Consider the following 6,304-nt stretch of genomic DNA (forward strand, 5'->3'; position numbering starts at 1 on the left):
AGGTTGGACTACTCCCTCCTCATCATGGTGGCCATAGCGATTATGAAGATGGCCTATGGTGATTGTCGTGGTTTTTTCACGGCAGATGTCCTCGTGAAAGGACTTAGTGGTGAGGCCCTTGTTGATGTGTAGCGACTCGAAGAGGTTTATTGGAAACGAGACACGAATTCACCCATGTTCAGCCCCTCTAATGGAGGTAAAATCTTATGTCCTTCTTTGGTTTCTATATTGATGGAGATCTCGATTACGAGGATGCAGAATAGCTACCTAGCTTTCGAGGGTTTCTTTCTTGATCTATCTGGCCCGAGGGCTCCCCTTCATATATAGGTGGAGGCCTCGAGTTTATAACAGAGTCTAGGTCAATAAACACCTATGACCTATTAAAAATCTAGGAATCCTTCTGGTGTCTCTTACATCATGGGCCTTGACTCTCCATCGTCACGTAGTCGGCCGCCAGGCGGCTCACTTGGTAAGTATCCTTGACATCCCTTAGTCTTTTCTGTAGTCCCTTATGCGTATACACAAATAGTCGCCTACGGTCCAACCCGGCCCAAATGGCGGGTTATACCATGGGTCATGTCCCCGACATTAGGCCCCAGGTTGATTTGAACTTGTTCATGTCAATCTTCCTTACTCCTATTTGGCGGCTTAGCTTTTGTCTTGTATTTGTGTCTTCTCAGCTTCTTTGGCCATCGACCTATTGTTGTGTCAGACTTAGTGATTTTCCTGTGATGCCTGCCTATGATGTCACCCGCCATATTTTATGGCCACTATAGTGACATCATAACAAGCCCGTGCATATTATTTCTATTTTGAGAATCGAGGCGTAACCTTCTCAAAATTTACTGCGACTCCTCCATTCCCGTGCGTAGCAGTCACCACTATGGGCAATTCCCTATAAAGTGGGTGGAGGGCCTCGCCTTTCACTTTTCACTTCATCCTCCCTCATTCTTCTTCCTCTAGCCCGAAAACCTGTTGCACCATCATTGTTGCTCATCGACCTTCCCCCGTGACCGTGTCGGGCTGCAGCGACACTCCATCTCCCCCGAGATTCATCTACGTGTTTTCAGCTCCTCCGACGACCGGAGAGGTATGTCATATCTATTTCCCTTTAGATCTTCATTTGATTTGTTCGAAGTTCGTTAGAGAAAATGGGACGTTCTACTTGTTCATCGTCATTGTCTCTATCCGCATGCGTCTAATCCCCATTTTTGTAAAAATGAGACATAAGTGTTGTGTATTCATATCAATATGCTCAGATCTCGCATAGGAGCTGGTAACACAGACCGCTGCCGCATTCATGTTTTAGTTTATGAACCATTTTTTCTGAATCTTTTCCAAATAAATATTTGTAGCCACATTGGTAAAAGCATGTTTGTCCCACACATGAAAGAACCAAACATGTCCACTTGGGGTAAGGAACTTTTTATCATAGATGGCTTGTCTGTATGACTGTAACATGCCATATGTACATGGTGCCAATTTTTTTGGTAGCAGTTTGTCTTTAGGACGCCTCTTCCGCTATAAACATTTATACTATCTTACCCTTGAACATAATGCGGGTGGTTCTGTCACTCCTTTGCTTGTGTCTATGTGTTTCAGGATGTCAAAGACCTCCATATGTAATTAGGTGCCTTCAAAAGTTCCGGAGGAGAAACTCAACGATTATGTAGATCAAGGTTTGTTCCCATCCAAAGAGGCAATTAGTTGGCAGGCGCCTCAGGGAGAAGTACGTCCAAGTCATAGTTTTTTAGATCATCTCTTCATAGGCTTCTCTCCTACTAGGTCAAAGTTCTTCCGAGATGCGCTCAACTTTCTTCACCATCATGTGCAAGATTTGGCCCCCAATTCCATATCAAACCTCTCCCAATTTGATGTCTTGTGTGAGATTTATTTGCAAATAGAACCCAGTGTTCCACTTCTCCTGGAATTCTTCTATTTGAACCGTCAGACTAAGTGCACAAATGGTCCTAACCAAGAGCTAGGTGGAATTTCACTTGAAATACGCAGGGATGACGGCTTTCCTTGTGCTGCTCTGCCAAGTCACCCCAAAGGTTGGGATAAAATTGGTTTTATTGTCGGAACACTGCCCTCACAAATGAGAATCCCCTGTCGGTTTATAGATCACACCGTCTTCCAATGGATTTTGAACTTCCTGGAGGGGCTTCTCAAGGAGAGCGTGATAAGTTTGCCTTTGTATTCCCAAAATTGGCGGTTGTACAATCTTACGGTTTAACCGGGGTGGACTTGACCTTGTGCTGGGCATCTTGGATGATCCTCCCATTGACTCATCGAAATGAACTGATGTGTAATTATTCCGGCTATGAAGATGATCCACAACGATATAGTAAGATGATTCTGGTTGAAAGTGATGTAAATAAGATCATGAAGAAACTATTGGGGGAACCTCAAGAAATGTGTGACTCAATTGGCTTGAGGCATATCAATGGCCTTAACCCGTCTCCTCCAGTAAGAAACGAACCAACCCTTTTTTTATCATCTTTATAAAAACTTTACAAACTTCAAGTATTTTGTTTTATTACTCAAATGCAACGAACCTTGCAGGCTTCTTCTTTGTTCTGGAGGAAGAAAAGGAAAGTCCCGGCTAGCAAACTTGAAGCCGCCCCCACCAAGAAAAAGAACAAAGAGACTGTCACCACTTTGTCATTTAGGGGTGAGTCTCAATGAGCTGGTGGATCTATGGAGGTAAAAATTGATTTCCTTAGCCATTTCTTTATTGAGTATTCTAACATTTTTTGCCATCAGGGTGATTCTTCTATGAGCCGGCCCGACAATGTTGAGGTAATTCCTACTTCCTTTGGCTCGGAATCCTTGTCTTCAAGGAAAATAAGGCGAGTTATTCGAGAAGTAAGTATTTCTCACCGATATGCTTATTTGGATCCTTGTTTTATTTTGAAGAAGGCCCAACATGTTTCAAAGCACCAGACTCAGAGTGGCTCTGTTACTATTGTAATCGGGTTCCCAACAAGTCAGCTTCTTCTAATCTACAAGACGAGTTGCCTCATAGCCCAACGCCATCTTACCCTCAGGCTAGTCTTTTCGAATAACCTCTCAATACTGTCGATTCAAATTATGAGGAATCACCCCCTTCATCTGGCGACTCATGTTCCATGAAATTGCCAACTTTTATTGTGAACCAGGGGTAAGTTTTTCCTTCTTTGTAACATATGTTTGCTTGCTAAGACTCTGACTTTTACCCTCGCCTCTTGTTTTGTAGGGCTAGGGACAAGATGAGGAACCTTGGCAGTTCTTTATTAATCCTCAAGTTCTTGAGCCAGGAAATCCAGATACGACAGGTTCCAAATACACTCGGATCGTTGAAGATCATCAAAAATCCAAGTAGAATTACCTCCTCAACCTGAAAAAGAAATAGTTGCTTCTTCGCCTATGGATATAGAGACTCACCCGACAACTGGTACTGATCCGCTAATTCCTCAGGAACCATTATTGGGTCGAGTTATAATGATCATAGGCCCTCTAATGTGTTGGAAAAGATTGCCACAAAGGAGGAAGTTTTCTAGTCTAACAAAGGAAAAACTAAACTGGAGCTTCCGAATTATGACACTTTTAGTATTTATGAATTGCATGTTGGTTATCTTGAGCGTCTTTCTGCAAGCCGGCAAGTGGAAACTGGCCTTGTGAATATGATGAAGGTAAAATATGAGGTATGCTCCACCTTGATGTGTACATTGTATTCCATATATCCTCCTCTAGCCCCAAGGGCCGACTCATATTCTTGAGATGAGTCGGGTCTTGATGATTTTATTGAAAAAATCGACCTATAGCCCCCAAGGGCTGACTCATCTTCTTGAGGCAAGTCTGGTCTTGATGATTTTATTGAAGAAACCGACTTGTAACCCCCAAGGGTCGACTCATCTTTTTGAGATGAGTCGGGTCTTGATGATTTTACTGGAGAAGAAATCGACCTATAGCCCCCAACGGCCTGCTCATCTCCTTGAGATGAGTCGAGTCTTGATGATTTTGCTGAAGAAGAAATCGACCTGTTGCCCCCAAGGTCTGGCTCATCTCCTTGAGATGAGTCGGGTCTTTTCCATTATATATCCAGAAAAAAGTTGATATGCATTAGCCCCCAAGTGCCAAGTATTTTGCTTGCAATCTGCTTGGGACTTGTTTATACTCTTCCTTGTCACGGTCATCGTATTGTCCTGCCTCCGGCTTATTGTTACTCTAATTTGTGTAGCAAGCTATAAAGGCCACCGAGTTAAAAAGTCACTGATCTGACAAAAGCTCTTGAGGTGGGACAGACCGCTCGATCGGAAATTGAGAACAAACTTCGACTATCCTTGGAAGAGGCAGAAAAACCAAGGCAAGATTTGAGGTAGAAATGAAATTCTTTGAAACTGATAAGGTCACCTTGACCAAATGTTCTAAAAATGATGAAGATCAACTGAAAGTCGTCTCTTGAGAGCTATCCGGGTTGAAAAAACATATTGACCACATGACTCGAGCCATGTTCGGTGAGTATGTTGATAAAAAACTTTTTTATTAATCCACCTAATACTTATTTATGAAGACAACCTCGTGGTGATTCATGAACTTGAACTTTTGTACGCCGACGTATGTGCAATCTTCAAGAAAACTGCTTACTAATACTCAATGTCATGTATGCGTTGATAGAGCATATTTACACGGGAAGCTTATGCACATTCAAAGCCATCATGGGAAATAAAGAGTCGGTGAAGCTCATAAAAGATGTTGTGACATTCCTCTCTATGATCCCAACGCAAATTGGAGAACTCAAGAGATCAACCGCCCGAGCTGGAGCCACACATTCCTTGAGTCGAGCTTTGGCTTACTCAGCACAACTTGACCCAACAGAAATGGCTAGGGGTTTCCCACGCTAAAGGTGGATGGATCAACTTTTACTAAGGATAATTATCATCAGTGCAGTAAGGTGGCTCGGGTGTTTGTCAGTAAGCTCGTAAATGATATATCATTAAAAATTTATCATCTAGTCTATGACTCCAACACCGCCCAAGTCTGGCCACCTGTTTTTAAATCGGTTAGTCTGACGCCATAGTGTCGTAAGCAATTTTTCGCCCCGACATTGATCTGTCTCCAATTTGGAATAAAGAAGCCATATTCGAATCTTTGACTGATAACCCACAAGTATAGGGGATCACAACACTTTTCGAGGGTAGAGTATTCAACCCAAATTTATTGATTCACCACAAGGGGAGCCAAAGAATATTCTCGAGTATTAGCAACTAAGTTGTCAATTCAACCACACTTGAAAGACTTAATATCTACAGCAAAGTATTTAGTAGCAAAGTAGTATGGAAGTAACGGTAACGGTGGAAAACATGATAGTAGCAGTTTTGTAGCGATCGTAACAATAGCAACGAAAAAGTAACTTAGCATAGACCAATATGTGGAAACCTCGTACGCAATGGATCAGTGATGGATAATTATGTTGGATGGCATTCATCTTGCAATAGTCATAACCTAGGATGATACAGAACTAGCTCCAATTCATCAATGTAATGTAGGCATGTATTCCATATCTAGTCATATGTGTCTATGGAAAAGAACTTGCATGACATCTTTTGTCCTACCCTCTCGTTGCAGTGGGTTCCTAATGTAAACTAAGGGATATTGATGCCTCCTTTTAATAGAGAACCAGACCAAAGCATTAGCACTTAGTGAATACATGAGCTCCTTGAACTACGGTAATCAGCGGAAAGATTCCCAGTTATTGTCACCCTGGGGGATGCGGATCATAACTCGTAATAGGTGTGCATAACTTGCAAGATAGGATCAAGAACACATATATATTCATGAAAACATAATAGGTTGAGATCTGAAATCATGGCACCCGGGCCCTAGTGACAAGCACTAAGCATAGCAAAGTCATAGCAACATCAATCTGAGAACATAATGGATACTAGGGATCAAACACTAACAAAACTAACTCGATTATATGATAGATCTCATCCAACCCATCACGTGTCCAGCAAGCCTACGATTGAATTACTCACGAACGATGGAGAGAATCATTAAATTAGTAATGAAGGATTATTGGTAATGATGACGACATCGATTTCCCCTCTCCGAAACCCAAATCAGACTCTTGTTTGTCCTCCAGAGGAAGAACTCGAGGTGGCGGTGGCTCCGTATCGTAAAAGACGATGATCTCTTCTCTCTGATTTTTTTCTCCGCGGATGGGAATATATAGGAGTGAAAACGAGGTCGGTGGAGCTCTAGGGGCCCCATAAGCCCCAGGGGTGCGACCAAGGGGGGGGGGCTACGCCCTGTAGGCTCG

The sequence above is a fragment of the Hordeum vulgare genome, chromosome 6H (assembly GCF_904849725.1).
Source record: "Hordeum vulgare subsp. vulgare chromosome 6H, MorexV3_pseudomolecules_assembly, whole genome shotgun sequence".
Lineage (NCBI taxonomy): Eukaryota > Viridiplantae > Streptophyta > Magnoliopsida > Poales > Poaceae > Hordeum > Hordeum vulgare.